The sequence below is a fragment of the Canis lupus genome, chromosome 23 (genome assembly GCF_011100685.1).
Source record: "Canis lupus familiaris isolate Mischka breed German Shepherd chromosome 23, alternate assembly UU_Cfam_GSD_1.0, whole genome shotgun sequence".
Lineage (NCBI taxonomy): Eukaryota > Metazoa > Chordata > Mammalia > Carnivora > Canidae > Canis > Canis lupus.
Genome location: NC_049244.1, coordinates 52297380 through 52315631, shown reverse-complemented (window position 1 = coordinate 52315631; position 18252 = coordinate 52297380). Strand labels below are relative to the sequence as shown.

The 18252-nt window shown below is 36.0% G+C and overlaps 1 protein-coding gene and 1 long non-coding RNA gene across 3 annotated transcripts in view; one reads left to right on the top strand and one right to left on the bottom strand.

Moving 5' to 3' along the window:
- The window catches only part of LOC119865448 (arginine and serine rich coiled-coil 1), a 396620-nt gene that overhangs the window by 134386 nt on the left and 243982 nt on the right, over positions 1-18252 (bottom strand). The window lies entirely within an intron of this gene.
- The window catches only part of LOC102154446, a 91174-nt gene that overhangs the window by 33631 nt on the left and 39291 nt on the right, over positions 1-18252 (top strand). For both annotated transcript variants that reach the window (XR_005377285.1, XR_005377284.1), the window contains 2 exons: positions 741-832; positions 2498-2588. This is a non-coding gene — a long non-coding RNA (uncharacterized LOC102154446). The remainder of the gene's footprint in view (positions 1-740; positions 833-2497; positions 2589-18252) is intronic.

Here is an 18252-nt window from a genome sequence, read left to right as displayed (position 1 = left end):
TTCTATAGTATTTCTAAACTCAAGGAAAGAAAAAGTTGATGATGAACAACTCCACAGCCATAAAACTGTGGTGATAATCCATTCACTGAATACGAAATTTAATTGCTTAGTTATCTTTAGGCTAGAACATTAATGAGAAGTAAATGACAGTAAAACAAGAAAGTAACTCCAATACAGCAATATTTTTCTTATTTGTAAAAATACACATACATTAAGCACATAATCCCTATCCCTGGCCCCTTAAGACAAATGGAAAAGACATACAAAGGATTCACTCTACTACTACTATCTCTTCAACCTAAAGCTATCTGTTCTGATTTTTTTGATCATGTTCATCCTAAACTTTCACCTTTTTCTTTAGTAGATAATAATACAAACCTATAAAATGCAGTAACTTTATAAGCTCTAAAGAAGGCCTATTTAATAAAAAAAGAGAGAAACAGAGAGATGGAAAGCTGTATTTTTCTTTTTGAAAAATATAACTTATATCTCCAGTATAAATTGTAGACTCTGAAAAAACATAAATTATAATTAAGAAAATAAAAGTGCATAATTTTGCCATGCAAAAAAAAAAAAAAAAAGACCTATTTGTAACTATTTATATACAATTCTGGTTTTCAGTAATCCAAAATTGTGTAATATTTTGAAGGATTAAAACATTAGTATTTTTCTTGATGTTATACTGTTTTTTCCATTATTCTAAAAAATGAAATGTGATTTGTGTTTTGATATGCTTCCAGAAAGTTATGTTTTGAATGAGACTCCAACAACAGACAGCAATTTGGCCACAGACAAAACTCTCTCCTCATCTCCATTTAAAAACCCTCGTAAGGTATGACTATCTTAAGTTGCATTTCCCAGTTATTGGGTTATTGTATTACTGGTGAGGCAAAGTAATCTGAATTTCCTCCAGAACTGATTTGGATCCAATTTACTTTCAGGTCTCTGAAAGTCATCTTCCAATCAAAAGGGCAAGGAGAAGGTGGGGGGGGTGCTCCTTAGGAAAAAGGATAGATGCGCCAGGGATGTCTTAGCCTGGACTGTCATAACAAAATGCCACAGGCTGAGTGACTTAAACAACAGAAATTGATTTTCTCACGGCTCTGGAGATTAACATCCAAGATCAAGGTGCCAGCACGGTCACATTCTTACCGGAGCTCTCTTCCTGGCTTGGAGGCAGCTATTTTCTCACTTTGCCCCAACAGGAGGGCAGGGTAGGCAGGGCAGGCAGGGCCAGTTCACTGGTATCTCTCCTTAGAAGGGCATCAATAGCATCACGAAGTTCCTACCTTTGTTACCTCATCTAAATCTAATTATTTCCCAAAGGCCCCATTCCTAAATACCATTACACTGGGGGTTAGGGCTTCAACATATGAATAGGGGGCCATGAAGATACCTTTCAGTCCATAGCTAGAGGATACAAGAGGCAAACAGGGCAGGCTGCAAGCCCGGTCCCAGCCCTTCTTGGATACTGACCACTTTCCTTTCTCCAGCAGATTTCCACTGCTCACCTCCCTTTTTCTCCTTCCAGAGACAAACCTGCTTTCTAAGGGCCTAACTTCTTCTCCAAGATAATTTATTTCAACTAGGACCTCCTCCCTCAATTATCTCAGAGAAAGGGACAAATAACGTAGCCAAGAAATGCCCTTTACCCTGGTCTGGTCTTAGGTGAAATGCATCTGAGGATAAATTACAGATAATAATATCTCACTTTAAAAAACAAAATACCAGGGGATCCCTGGGTGGCTCAGTGGTTTAGCACCTGCCTTTGGCCCAGGGGGGGATCCTGGGTCCCGGGATCGAGTCCACGTTGGGCTCCCTGCATGGAGCCTGCTTCTTCCTCTGCCTGTGTCTCGGCCTCTCTGTGTGTCTCTCATGAATAAATAAATAAGATCTTTAAAACAAACAAAATACAAGTAATAAGCTAGTATTTCAGAATTATACAGAATAGATATGTATATATTATTAATGCCACTTTGCCCGATCACTCAATTACTATCTTTGTGCTACATTAAGGTAATTATAAACACATAGCAGGCACTAAAAAAAGAAAAAACGTCCCTTCACTGACCTCCCTTGTCCTCTCCATTATATTCAGTTTTATTACTTCAGACTATTTTGCCAAAGTGGCTCTTTGGATATCTTCTCTGTGGGACTAAAGGCCTGGGAGTAAATATTTCCCTGTTGCTACTGATTCATCTAGCAACATAACTGTTGGCTCTGCATTGCATTCCAAACTAAACAGTAAATTTTCGTGCATAAACTTAAAAGATATATTTAGATCTCCTAAGATATAACTTAAAAAACTTCATAAGAATATGGACTAAGTGTTATAAAATATGGAAAGCACCTAATGCAATACTTTGCACATTGCAAACACTCAATACATGTTAGTTTTATGAGTCCTTTAAGGTCATCTTAATAATTTTTTTCTGTACTGATGAGAATCAACAGGATTAATAAAGTGTATTTCCACTGCCCCCCTGCAATACCCCAGGAGGAGGACATATAACTGTCTGAAGATTACAATGACTTCTCTAATATGCTTCATAAAAGAAAAGAACTAGCATCTGAATTTCCAAAATGAGGTAAGAAGGTTGCGTTTTACTTCACCACAGAACCTCTAACAAATGAAGAGAATTTTAACTTGGTGTTAACTCAGGTACACCCTCAGATCTTGGCCTTGAGTTGCAAACAAACCCCTTTATGTCTGCCCTTTTGTTCAAGTGATATGTCAACCCAGAGGTCCTCAACTGTATGGTCAGAAAAGATCCCATTTTGGGCAGAAGCTTGGAAGCAGGAGCCTTAGCACTACTGTACATAGGGAATAAGATCAGTAAAAACCTAACTGACCTTTTTCTCTGATGTCCTAGAGCAATCAAAGTAAGACCTAGCTTGAGAGAAAAATCATTTCTAATTTTGGCTAATGTTAAGACTTTTAGGGAAACAAAAAAAATGATATTCTCCTTTCTCCTTGCTCTCTTAGTTATCATGATTATATTCTGCTCTAATTTAAATGAAATAATATGGGTGATGTGCTTAGCATATCTGGTGCTTGTTTCCTTAATGTTTCTAATAAAATCAGAAAGTGAACAAGAAAAAATGGTGGATCATTACAATTTGCATAGTAAAAAGGAAATCAGAAGGACTTTTTCCCCCCCAAAACTTTTTCATTCTAGTCAGCATGCTGCTTCCGTCTTCTGTACTTTAAGAGGCATATAATTCAATTAACTTCACAGTAAAGACTATAAACCCTACATATCTGCCTTGTAAACACTGTTCATCAGATGGATTCTGATAAAGCCAACGTGTCCAAGTTTTATTTTAAGATTTTATTTATTTATTTGAGAGAGAGAGCACAGGCAGGGGGAGTGGCAGGCAGAGGGAGAGGGAGAAGCAGACTCCTTACTGAGCTGGGAGCCAGATGTGATGGGGGGGCTCCATCCCAGGACCTCGGGTCCATGACCTGAGCCAAAGGCAGATGCTTAACCCACTGGGCTACCCAGGTGCCTATTTCCAACTTTTAAAACCTACTCCCCACCACATCCCCAGTCATATTTGTGGTCCTTAGTTTCTTCCTAATAGCGTGGTAGTCTTACAGTGTAGCCTCAAGCAGGAACCACGCTCAAGGCCCATGTTAACAGTGGGTTAGCTGTTACTAGTTTGCTGAAGAGCTTAAAGGTAAAACTCTTATTCTAACTTTATAATGAGAATAAATTGGGTAAACATGGGTTTGCTTTACTGGCAAAACTTAAATGTATTAAATAAGTAAAAATTACAGACTTCAAATAAATACTTAAAACTACCAAGACTTGTTTTAATTTAAACAAAATGTGAGAGGGCCTCCTGGGTGGCTCAGTGGTTGAGTGTCTGTCTTTGGCTTGGGTCATGATCCTGGGGTCCTGGGATCAAGTCCCACATCAGGTTCCCCGCACGGAGCCTGCTTCTCCCTCTGCCTGCCTCTCTGCCTCTCTGTGTGTGTGTCATGAATAAGTAAATAAAATCTTAAAAAAAAATTTAAAATGTGAGAAATTCATACATTATGATTTTTCTAATTTTTCTTAGTAAGTACTAGTTTAAAAAAACCTGATAATGGCTCATAATCCTCAAAGAAAAAGATGATGCCCACAAAGTTAAAAAAAAAAAAAAAAAAGCCAAACTGCTTCAAGTAAAAGCATCTTTCTAAAGTATATACTGTATACACTTTCAGAAATATATAACTCCTTTAAAAACTTTTTCACTCAATACCTTGTAATCATCTCTAAATCTAATGGGACATAAGCGCATTTCATCAGAGATGAAATTCTTCAATGACTGCTAAAATGAGAATCAAAAAATTATTATAATCTAGTAGTTTGGCTTGCAGCAAGCATTAATCAGAAGTCATAATAAATCCACATGCTTCTTTAGACAGCACATTAGTCAAACAGTTTTCTATGATAACGACATTGACTAATGGGCTCTGAGTTAGAAGGGTCAATCATAAACTCATCAAATGCTTCATTTAATTTCTTAATTTGGACAAACACAATTTGTTTATGGGAAAGATATCAGGTGTTCGTGAATGAATAATGGCTATGAAACCAAACTCCATTAATCAGCTCATGATTACAAATGACTTAGAGATTGTTTATTCTAATTTCATTCATTTGGGTCAACAAAGAAAACATGAGCAAATGAAACCATTTGAAAAAAAATGGCACACTTATTTCTCCATATTTAATAAGGCAATGATAAATACTCTTTCAATAACTATATCAAAAGGACTTTATTACTCAGGTTGATACCATTCCTTTTGCAAGTGAGTTGTTAATGCCTGTGATTTATAAGGAGACCAGGTAAGGAAAACCGAGTACCAAACAGTATGCTCCTCAATATTAAAGTTACGACTTCCCTGATTTCTCAGGCAGAGGTAGTTACTCCTATGTTCCTACTGCACTTTGGAACTTCACCTGACACCTAGTAAGGCCTCAAAGATTTGAAAAATGGATGGACTGTTTATAGTACTATGCAATGTTGTGTCGACAGACTTTTGTCCTGTACTGGGCTTTGAGCTCCAAGTAGGCAGAAAGAGTATCCTAGAAAAGAATCTTTATATTTCCATTGCTCAATAAAAGCCCTGGCACAATTTATTTTTGTTCAAATAAATTCTAACGAAAAGTATTCTATCATGTAAAACTCCGATTAAGTAAATTTAGTGACAGTAAAACGTGCACTGTTCTACATTATTTTGGAAATACCCCGGAACAATCAACTGAAAAAGAAGCAAATGTCACTGCTTTTTAATTACTAAAAGACATCAATTCTCCCTGTACCTTCTCTTTTCTTCTACGTTCACTAACAGGGCTTCTCCTAGGACTCTCTGTGACTGCTGACTGTCTCAGCAGCTATCAGGCACTGCGCTGGATAGGCCTGGGCTGCCCTCCTGATCTCTGACCACCTCTCGGCCCCAAACTTGGCTGGTGCTCTTTATGGGCCCCAACAGATAGGGCCTTGCCCTTCTGCTGCAGTTTGGGTTTGGTTAACAGATAACACTGAAGGCAGATCAATTAGAGGGCAAGAGGAAAGAGAGATTAGGGTCTTTTTCCTGCTGGCCTGGGGTTGGACAGTGGCTGCCATTCTCTTCTACAGGCCCAATTTCCGTTGGGATGGCGTCTGTCACAATAAGCTCTCTTCGCTTTCTCTCACTAGACCCAGGGGTGGTAAAGACTCACAGGTATTGCTAGGCAGGAATCTTGATGATTCTCCTTAAACCTACCTCACCCTTTTAATAGTCCCTTCATTAAATTATCTGCTTATGCCTCTGTGTTATTTACTTCCTACTATCACCCTAAGCCATACACTTGTCCATCTTTGGCTCCCAATTCCCTCCCAAGAGCCTGGAGGTCTAAGGCACAGTCCATAATCTGTAGTCTGTTAGCTTAATACTTAATACTGGCTGTGAGTGTGTCTCGGCATGTGTCTCCCTACCAACATTTCTCAGGAAATTTAGTCTTTGCTTGAGGCAACTCCACAGTAACTATTTCTACTCCTGAATTTGTAATTGGACCTTTAATATGTCCTACTGATGGGCTGATGAAAATTTATTGATATCTACTCCTGATTCTTATTCTGATTCCCTCATTTTAGCTCTTAGTCCTAACCTGCTGAGTTGCAGGTTTCTAGATTAAGGAAAGTAAAAAATTACTTTTGCTAATATAAGATAAAATTCCTTAGTAGAAGTCTATAATGAGAAGCCTATAATGAGTAGGCTACTTCATGAAAACAAAAATAGCACATAAATAAATCACTTACATATAAAATAAGATACAATTTATGACCTCTTTTGTATTTTAATACTGTATTTTATTTAACTCAATATATCCCAATATTTTAAATTCAATATTGTCAATATAAAAATTATCAATAAGGCATCTTACTTTCCTCATGCTCAGTTTTCTTTCTTTTCTTTTTTTTCTTTTTTAAGATTTTATTTATTTGTTCATGAGAGACACAGAGAGAAAGGCAGAAACACAGGCAGAGGGAGAGGGAGAGGCAGGCTCCCCAAGGGGAGCCCGGTGTGGGACTCGATCCAGGGTCCCCGGGATCACAATCTAAGCCAAAGGCAGATAGATGCTCAACCACTGAGCCCCCCAGGCACCCCCCTTCATGCTCAGTTTTCAAAATGTGGGGTGTATTTTATACTTACAGGATATCTTAATTCATTCTAGCCATATTCCAAGAGCTCAATAGCTACATATGTCTGGAGGCTATCATGGTGAACATTACAATGACTTTTTTTAACTTAAAACAATCTTTCTTAATTAAGAAACCACAATAATTTCCACAGAATTTTTTAAATACTAAATATACTATAAAAAAAGCACATACTATGTACCTACATCTACAGGGAGTGAATTTTATGATTTAAATCTTTATAGCCAACCTATTAAATTTGCAACATGTAAATTACTTGTGATTGAGACCTTCCTACAGTGTATTATAAACTTGTATATTATCTTTAAAATATTGAATTATAAAAGAAATACAAACTTATTTCTAAAAAAAAAAAAAAAAAGGAAATAAAGGCACACTACCACTACCATTATTCTCCTCCTTGTCACAGTTTGGAGGATATTTTCCCAGAACTTTTTCTATGCATTTTACCACAGACACACACACACAATGTATTACAAAAAAAAAATAATATATATATGTTGACATCTTATACTTCTGTTTTTGCAAGATGCTTTTTCCCCCCTCAGTTATTTCATAGATATCTTTCCTTGTTAGTCAACATACAGCATTTTGGTTAATCTTCATGTCTTCTAGAATATTGCCAAACTTTCTTCATCTTTCCCTTGATGACTTATAGTATTGTTATGAATATCAAAACATCAAGTGAAGTTTGGGATGTAAAATAGCAATATCCTTCAGAAATCACATATAGAGACACTGCCAGTCAGTAAATGCAGAGTCTAATAGTTTTTGAGATCCTTTGTCTGCTGTTTATAATTTGTCGGTATTCCTTGTCAGGAATTACACGTGTAACTTGAGTACTTTCTACTATTATTTTTATTTACCCTAGCTAATCTGATAAAAGTTTAAAAACTAGGTATCCAGAATAAATGAGGCACCAAAATCAGCAGATAAGAATTTTTAACAAATGGTTCTGAAACTGATTAGCTCTTTGCAAAGAAAAAAAATAATTTGTCTTTAGCATTGAGAGTAATTTCCAGAAAGACTCAAAAGTTAATGATAAAATATTCATAAAAATATAAAAACAATGACCAAGAGAAAATGTTGAATACTTAATAGCTGAAAAAGAAAGGCTCTTGTGAGAAAAAAAAAAAAAAAAAAAAAAAAGAAAGGCTCTTGTGGAGTAAAGAAAGTGGCCTGGTCCAAAGAGATCTGATCTTTGTCTTTAATACCTGGAAAGCCAGAGTGATCAATGTCCTCATCATTCATGGTGAAGAAGACTATATATATATATATATTCTCCTGAGGTAACTAAAGGTGCAGTCACCCACACAATGGTAGTAGCATTGGGGGTTGGCCATGGTACATAAGGACTGGCCAAGCCAAAAAATCTACCTAATTAGAGAGGTTTTTGGACCACATGATGTCGGCCCAACCTCCTGGAAGTGAATAGGGCTGGAAATTGAGTTTAACCAAATAATGAATGAATGAATGAATGAATGAATCAATTCTATGTAATGATGCTTGGATTAAAATCTCTGGACACTGAAGCTTTCAAGAGCAATACTTCATGATTAGTGTCACTTACTGATGCTTGGAAGGTGACACATCATGAAGAAGACAGGAGCTTTTGGAACCCTCCTAAACTCAGCCCTACGTGTCTCTTCCATTGGCTGGTTCTTATTTATATTGTTTCCCTGTAATAAATGTGACGATGAGAACAACAGTTGTCAGTGACATCTCTGAGTCTTTTTGGTAAAGCATCATTGAAACTGAAGGTGATTTTGGGAAAGCTCTGTACTTGCAGTTACAGTCAGACAACTTCAACAGACTTGGTAGTCTCAAGGACTGTATCTTTAACCGCACAGTTTGGCTAACTCCAGGTAGTTTTCTACGCTTAAACTCAATAGAATATGGATGAAAAGAATATGATTAATACAAAGATTGATATACTTGACCACGTAAAAATTTTAAAATTCTTACATCAAAAATTAGCAAATAACATAAAAAAGAAACAGCATGATAGTAATAGCACATAAAACCAAGATAACACATACAAGGATTAGTAAGATTAAGAACAGAGAAAAGCCAATAGGATAAACATTAAGTGCTTTCAAGAGTTAACAATAAAAAGACATAAACTTACAAAATAATTAAAGGGAAAACATAATGAACTAACTCAAAAATGGTATGATAGGTAGTAATATACACCATACATATTACTCATATCAATAAAGTAAACAGGTCCAATTCAACTATTAAACAGATATTCAAGTTAACTTACAAGGGCAAGACCTAATTATATGCTGTACACACAACACACATAAAATGATTCAGGAACATTAAAAATCAGTTAGATAGGCAAAATGTTCTAGCAAATGGGAATAATACAGCAGGATTTGGGTTCAAATCAAAGTAGGTTTCAAACCATAAGAACATGAATCAGACATAAAAGGGCATTTTTGCTGCTAAAATAAACAATTCAAGATGAAGAAATGATAGTTAATTCTTTCCATGCACCCAAGTCCATAGCAGTTTTAGTTTTATAAAGTAGAAATGACAGAGTGTTCAACAAAGTATAGGTGGAAACAGGCTGATAATCAGGGATATCAATACATTCTTAGTGTAAGACTAGTAAACTAGACAAAAAATAAAGGCAGGGATATAAAAGAGCTGGGACGCCTGGGGGCTCCGTGGTGGAGTATCTACCTTCAGCCCAGGGCGTGACCCTGGGCTCCCTGCAGGGAGCCTGCTTCTCCCTCTGCCTGGGTCTCTGCGTCTCTCTGTGTCTCTCATGAATAAATACATAAAACCTTAAAAAAAAAAAGAAAGAGCTAAAAAGAAACATAACAAGGTTTAAATATTTATAAATATGTATCAAATTTTATATTCTGCAAATAGGAGATATCAAGTGTATATGGAACATTCACAGAAAGAAAAAAATTTCGTACGTTCCATTAAGTACGAATATTACAAAAGCACTCAAGTCAACACATAATGAAATTAGAATAATGAAACTGAATTGCAAAAAAACCCTTTAACCTGAAAATTAAAATATTCCTTGGTCAAAGAAGAAATTAAAACCAAAATCATAGAATTTCTAAAAAATAATAATAGAACACTATACTTAATTTATGGAATATGTTTATAGCAATAATAGAGAGAAACTAAAAGCCTTAATAATAATAAAAATAAATCAGCTAAATTCCCAACTTAAAATGCTAAAGAAAGAACAATAAAGAAAATGGAAGAAAGTATAAGGATGGAAATAATAAAATTAAAGCGGGTTGGAAAACAGAAAAATGAAAGATCTAATTATAAGTCATCAAAATTCTCCTAAAAAATAATGAAAATATCTAACAAGAACGTACAAAATAAGGATTAATATCAATGAAACAGAAAAAAATTACCAAACTCATAAGAGACTACTTTGCAGATCTCTATAGAAATTAATTTGAAAATCTAGGTGAAATGGATAATTAGTAGGAAAATCTACTTTGCCAAAATTAAAATTTTTAGAGATTAGAGAGCTCAAAATATATAAAGTTTCACAGAAGAAAGAGTTATCAATTACAAAAAAGGTAGTACCAGGTCCATACTGCTTCATGGGTGGAAATGTAGTAAACTATCAAAGATACTTCTAATGTGAATATTACTCTTAAGCAAAGAAAATGAAAAAACAAAAACAAAAACTTCCAAACTGTATTTATGAAGCAAGCATAACACCAATATGCAAAAAGAAAATTATTAACCAGTGAACATTTTTTTTAACCAGTGAATATTAATGTAAAAACTAAATAAAATATTAGGAGTATGGAAAGCAACATTACATTAAAAAGTAACACACCATTAACAAATGGGATTCATTATAGTTATACAAGGATAGGTCAATATTGAGAAATCCTTAAATATGACAGCATATTAAGGATCTAATGAAATCAACAGATGCAGAAAAAACAAATGGTTTGACAAAATCCAACATTCATTCAGGATACAAATCCATGGATTTGACAAAATCCAACATTCATTCAGGATACAAAAAATTCTCAGTAAACTAAGGATAAAAAGGAACTTCCTCAACTTGATAAAGAGTATCTACAAAAAACAGCTAACATCATATTTAATGGTGATAACCTGAAGCTTTACCACTAATATCAGGTACAAAGCAATCAATGTCCCATCTCCTTTTCAACATCACACTGTAAGACCTAGCAGACGCAATAAGGAAAAGAAAAAAAAGGTATACAGACTGAGAAGGAAGAAATAAAACTGTCTTTGTTTACAGAAACATAATCATGTACCTCAATTAAATCAAAGAAACATGATCACGTACGTAGAAAGAATGAATGGACAAAAGAACACCAGGAACTACTATGAAATTATAGAAAGGAACAAGTAGAATTTGAAATTAAAAAAACAGTATTATTTACATTAGTACCCAGAAAAATATGCTTAAGTATAAATCTAACAAGTATGTACAAGATCTGTATAAAAAAAACTACAAAATTCTAATAAACATAGTAAGGAAGAACTAAAAAAGTGGGGAGATATTCCATGTTTATGATAGGAAGACACAACACTGTCAAGATGCCAGTTCTCTCCAGCTTGATCTATAGATTCAAGGCAATCCTAATCAAAATCTCAGCTAGCAAATTATCTTGTGGCTATCAGCAAACTGATTCTAAAAGTTACAGAGAGGCAAAATACACAGAATAGCCAAGACAGTATTGAAAGAGAAGAACAAAGTTAGAGGATGGATGTTCAAGACTTACCATAAAGCAACAGTAATCAAGACTCTGCCTCTCTCTCTTTCTCTCTCTGTGACTATCATTAAAAAAAAAAAAAAAAGACAGGATGGTAATTGCAAAAGAACAAATAGATGAGTGGCGTAAAGCAATCAATGTGATTCATCATATTAGCAAGAGAAAAACAAGAATCATATGATCCTCTCAATAGATGCAGAGAAAGCATTTGACAAAATACAGCATCCATTCCTGATCAAAACTCTTCCAAGTGTAGGGATAGAGGGAACATTCCTCAACATCTTAAAAGCCATCTACGAAAAGCCCACAGCAAATATCATTCTCAATGGGGAATCACTGGGAGCCTTTCCCCTAAGATCAGGAACAAGACAGGGATGTCCACTCTCACCACTGCTATTCAACATAGTACTGGAAGTCCTAGCCTCAGCAATCAGACAACAAAAAGAAATAAAAGGTATTCAAATTGGCCAAGAAGAAGTCAAACTCTCCCTCTTCGCAGATGACATGATACTATACATAGAAAACCCAAAAGCCTCCACCCCAAGATTGCTAGAACTCATACAGCAATTTGGCAGCGTGGCAGGATACAAAATCAATGCCCAGAAATCAGTGGCATTACTATATACTAACAATGAGACTGAAGAAAGAGAAATCAAGGAGTCCATTCCATTTACAATTGCCCCCCAAAAGCATCAGCTACCTAGGAATAAACCTAACCAAAGAGGTAAAGGATCTATACCCTAACAATTACAGAACACTTCTGAAAGAAATTGAGGAAGACACAAAGAGATGGAAAAATATTCCATGCTCATGGATTAGAAGAATTAATACTGTGAAAATGTCAATGCTACCCAGGGCAATTTACACATTTAATGCAATCCCTATCAAAATACCATGGGCTTTCTTCAGAGAGTTGGAACAAATTATCTTAAGATTTGTGTGGAATCAGAAAAGACCCCAAATAGCCAGGGGAATATTGAAAAAGAAAACCAAAGCCGGGGGCATCACAATGCCAGAGTTCAGGTTGTCCTACAAAGCTGTGATCATCAGGACAGTGTGGTACTGGCACAAAAACAGACACGTAGATCAATGGAACAGAATAGAGAATCCAGAAGTGGACCCTGAACTTTATGGTCAACTAATATTCGATAAAGGAGGAAAGAGTATCCATTGGAAGAAAGACAGTCTCTTCAATAAATGGTGCTGGGAAAATTGGACATCCACATGCAGAAGAATGAAACTAGACCACTCTCTTACACCAGACACAAAGATAAACTCAAAATGGATGAAAGATCTAAATGTGAGATAAGATTCCATCAAAATCCTAGAGAACACAGGCAACACCCTTTTTGAACTTGGCCACAGTAACTTCTTGCAAGATAGATCCATGAAGGCAAGAGAAACAAAAGCAAAAATGAACTACTGGGACTTCATCAAGATAAGCAGCTTTTGCACAGCAAAGGATACAGTCAACAAAACTCAAAGACAACCTACAGAATGGGAGAAGATATTTGCAAATGACATATCCGATAAAGGGCTAGTTTCCAAGATCTATAAAGAACTTATTAAACTCAGCAGCAAAGAAACAAACAATCCAATCATGAAATGGGCAAAAGACATGAAGAGAAATCTCACAGAGGAAGACATAGACGTGGCCAACAAGCACATGAGGAAATGCTCCGCATCACTTGCCATCAGGGAAATACAAATCCAAACCACAATGAGATCCCACCTCACACCAGTGAGAATGGGGAAAATTAACAAGGCAGGAAACCACAAATGTTGGAGAGGATGTGGAGAAAGGGGGACCCTCCTGCACTGTTGGTGGGAATGTGAACTGGTGCAGCCACTCTGGAAAACTGTGTGGAGGTTCCTCAAAGAGTTAAAAATAGACCTGCCCTATGACCCAGCAATTGCACTGCTGGGGATTTACCCCAAAGATACAGATGCAGTGAAACGCTGGGACACCTGCACCCCGATGTTTCTAGCAGCAATGTCCACAACAGCCAAACTGTGGAAGGAGCCTCGGTGTCCATCGAAAGATGATGGATAAAGAAGATGTGGTTTATGTATACAATGGAATATTCCTCAGCCATTAGAAATGACAAATACCCACCATGTGCTTCGACATGGATGGAACTGGAGGGTATTATGCTGAGTGCAATAAGTCAGTCGGAAAGGACAAACATTATATGGTCTCATTCATTTGGGGAATATAAAAAATAGTGCAAGGGAATAAAGGGGAAAGGAGAAAAAATGAGTGGGAAAAATCAGAAAGGGAGACAGAACATGAGAGACTCCTTACTCTGGGAAATGAACAAGGGGTGGTGGAAAGGGAGGTGGACGGGGGGTGGGGGTGACTGGGTGACGGGCACTGAGGGGGGCACTTGATGGGATGAGCACTGGGTGTTATGCTATATTTTGGCAAATTGAACTCCAATAAAAATAAATAAATTAATGAAAATGTTCCAAATCCTATAAAAACAAAACAAAACAAAACAAATGATGAGTGGACTAGAAAAGAAAGCCTAGAAATAGATGCATGTCTACAGTCAATCTTTGACAAAGGAGCAAAGGCAGTACAATAGTCTTGTCAATAAATAGTGCTTAACAGCTGGACATCCACATGCAAAAGAAAAAAAACAATCTAAATAAATGTTCCACTCTTCACCAAAATTAACTCAAAATGGATCACAGATCTAAATGTGAAATGAAAGTTATAAAACTCCTAGAAGATAACATAGGAGAAAACCTAGATGGTCTTCAGTATGGTAATAGCTCTTTAGATAAGATCATCAAGGGCATGATCCATGAAAAAAAACAGTTGATAAGCTGGACTCTATTTACATTAGAAACTTCTGCTCTGTGCAAGACAATGTCAAAAGGAAGAGAATACAAACCACATATTAAGAGAAAATGCTTGCAAAAGACAGATCTGATAATGGACTGTTAACCAAATATACAAAGAACTCTTAAAATTCAACAATAAGAAAATAAATAACCTGATTTAAAAATGGCCCAAAGACCTTAACAGATACATCACCAAATAAGATATACAGAGGGCAAATAAACATAGGGAAAGATGTAAAACATCATATGTGATGTGGAAATCGCAAATTAAAGCAACAATGAGATATAATTACAAATATATTAGAATGGCCCAAATCTTAGAACACTGACACACCAAATGCTGATGAGGATGTGGAGCAACAGCAACTCTCATTACTGCTAGTGAGAATGCAAAATGGTACAGCCATTTTGGAAGACAGTCTGGCAGTTTCTAACAAAATTAAACATACTCATACTACATGATCCAGCACTCATGCTCCTTGGTATTTATCCAAAGGAGTTGAAAGATTAAGTCTGCACAAAAACCTGTGCATGGATGATTATAGCAGCTTTATTCATAATTGCCAGCACCTGAAGATAACCAAGATGTACTTCAAGTAGGTGAATGGACAAATAAACTGTGGTACATCCAGACAATGGGATATTACTCAGTGCTAAAAAGAAATGAACTATAAGCTCTGAAAAGACATAGAGGAACCCTAAGTGCATATTAGTAAGTGAAAGAAACCGATCTGAGAAGGTTTCAGATCCAACTGTAGGCCAGTCTAACAAAGGCAAAACTCTGAAGACAGTAAAAATATCACTGACTGCCAAGGCTTGGAGGTGAGGGAGAAGGATAAATAGTTTGAGCACACAGGTTTTCAAGAGTGGTGAAAACACTCTGTAATGGCGGATATATGTGATTATACATTTATCCAAACTCACAGAATGTCTAACACCAAGAGTGAACCCGAATGCTGCAATATAAACTCTGGTCTTGCATGATGTACCTGCGTAGGTTCATTAACTTTAACAACTCTACCACTCTGCCTGGGGATGCTGATAATGGGAGAGGCTATGCAGGTTCAAGGGAAAGAATTACATGGGAAATCTGTCTATACCTTCTCCTTAATTTTGCTATGAACCTTAAGCTTGTCTAAAGAAATGAAGCCTTATAAAAAATAAAATAAATGTTAAAAAAATTTTAAAGATTAAGAAAAATATCTCATTTTTTAATCTCCATAGACACTGAAAAGGCCTTTGGTGAAATTTAACACCCTACTAATTAAAAAAAAATACACTAAATGTGTGTGTGGGGGGAACTGATTAGATAATTAAAATTAAACACACATCTAAGTCACAAAGCCAGCATTTTCTTTAGTGGGAAAAAAAACCAGAGATTTTCATTAATATTAAGACTAGGGCAAATATACCACTATCTTTACTACTATTTAACAATGTACTAATAAGTTAGAGACCTAAAAACCTGAGAAGGATAAGTAAAACACTTTCTATTTGTTAACAATATGTTAATATACCTGGAACACACAAGATAATATTAAATCTCAAACAATAAAATAATTTAGTAAGATAGGAGTTATTTAAATAAGTATACCAAAATTAATAACTGTCATACATACACGTACTAGTCAGATGACATAACAGTAAAGAAAATCTCATTCATAATAGAATCAAAGGAGTAAACAAAACATGTAAAACCTAAATGAGGAAAACTAAACCACTCTTGAAAGCTGCAAAAGTAAACCTGATTCAATGGAAAGACATTCCTCATACTTGGATAGGATATCTCAACATCATCAAGATGTCATTTATGTCTAAATTCATTTGTAAATTTAACACAATCCCAATAAAATTGCAAAGAAGTGTTTTATGGAGGTAAACTGATACTAAAATTCAAAGGGGGAAAAGTACATTTTTTTACATAGAAAATATATATTATCTTGATTGCCACACAAAAAAATTTAAATCAACTATTTGTAAAGCAGAAATAATTTCTGATGTCCTACATGCAGATTAATCTTACTACAAATGAATAATCATGGGTGTAGGCCATTTTTTAGATGATGAGGTTTTCTCTGCCTTCTAGGATCCCAACTCTTTTTCTTGGATAATTCAGGAGCAAATCAACCTCAAGATTATTGATTAGAAAAAGAGGTTCTGGATTATATAGCTGTATCACCACCACCAGCCGAAAATATACGATATTGTAATAAGCAAGAGAACCTATTCTATATTGTGAACACACTACAGAGAGTAATTCTAATGATTTTAGATTTTTCAACCTTGTTACTGAATTCTTATAGAGAAGAAAATTTTATTAACCTAAAATTCAAATAAAATTGACATCATCTTGATTTAAGCAGAAGAAAGTTCGAGAACCCATTATTAACCAACTAACATCCAAATTGCTCCCAATTGGAAAACAGGCAAAGGACCTGAATGGACTTTTTTCCAAAGAGGACCTACAAATGACTGACAATTACATGGAAAGATGCTTAACATCACTAATCCTCAGGGAAATACAAATCAATTAGCAATAATCGCACGTTGGATAAACCTCATTGGCTACGATACTGCCACTGCCCAAAGCTGAGAAATACAAATCAAACCACAAAAAGATATCACCTCACACTTGTTAGAATGGGTATTTTCAAAACAATGAAAGATAATAAGTGTTGGCAAGAATGTGAAGAAAAGGGAACTCCCTTGTGCCATGCTGAAGGAATGTAAATTGGTGTGACCATTATGGCAAACAGTATGGAGGTTACTCAAAAAATTAAAAATAGAACCACCATATGATCCAGCAATCCCATTTCTGGCTATATACCCAAAGGAAATGAAATTAGGATCTCGAAAAGATACATGTACTCCCATGTTCACTACAGCATTATTCACAATAGCTAAGACATCCACCTACAGATGAATGGATAAAGAGGATGTAATATTAAAAAAAAAAAAAAGGGGGGGGATCCCTGGGTGGCGCAGCGGTTTGGCGCCTGCCTTTGGCCCAGGGCGCGATCCTGGAGACCCGGGATCGAATCCCACATCAGGCTCCCGGTGCATGGAGCCTGCTTCTCCCTCTGCCTGTGTCTCTGCCTCTCTCTCTCTCTCTCTGTGACTATCATAAATAAATAAATAAATAAATACCTTTAAAAAAAAAAAAAGAGGATGTAATATATACATTTTTCCTTCAAATCTGGAGTTTAATTATACAAAGATGTGAAGTCAAGTTTTGTAACCTAAAAATATTTACTTATTAAAACTGTATTAATATTTTAATAAACTATACAAAAAAGATAATGAGACAAGCATGTGCATTTATAAAAATGCATGTTAGTCATGCCAGATCCCTGGGGAGGGAATTCCCAGCACGACCTCATTCGTCTGTGAAGGCACAGAGCAATCCTTGTTTGGGCATATACATTCAATTACTTGTCCAGCATGGTCAGCACTCTACTTCTTGATGGTTTCCTTCTGTTAGGAATGTGCATGTCCAGTTGTCTGCTTCTTAGAGCAGACATTTACCTTCCTCATCCACCACCCATTGGAGGATGACTAGGGCCACGTAGATGATTACTGAGACCCATCCTTCTGGGGGGTTTCCTGGTGGCCCTCTTCCATCATCATATCTGGAATCAGAGGAGCCCTGGATCTGAATAAAACAACTTGGAACTTGGACCCTCCCGCACCCCACTTCTCAGGCACCCTGGAGCCTGCCACTCCTGGAGAGGTCTCCAAATATATATATTTATATTTATATAACCAGTTATTTGTATTTTCCATTATCTGTCCCCACCAGAAAATAAGCTACACCAGGGCAAGGATTTCTATCTTTTGTTCACTCTTGTGAACTTTATACATTGTTCTCTCTCTCTCTCTCTCTGCCTCCTCTCTCTCTCTCTCTCTCTCTCTCTCTCTATATATATATATATATAGTCAGAGATATCAGAATTTCCTCCCA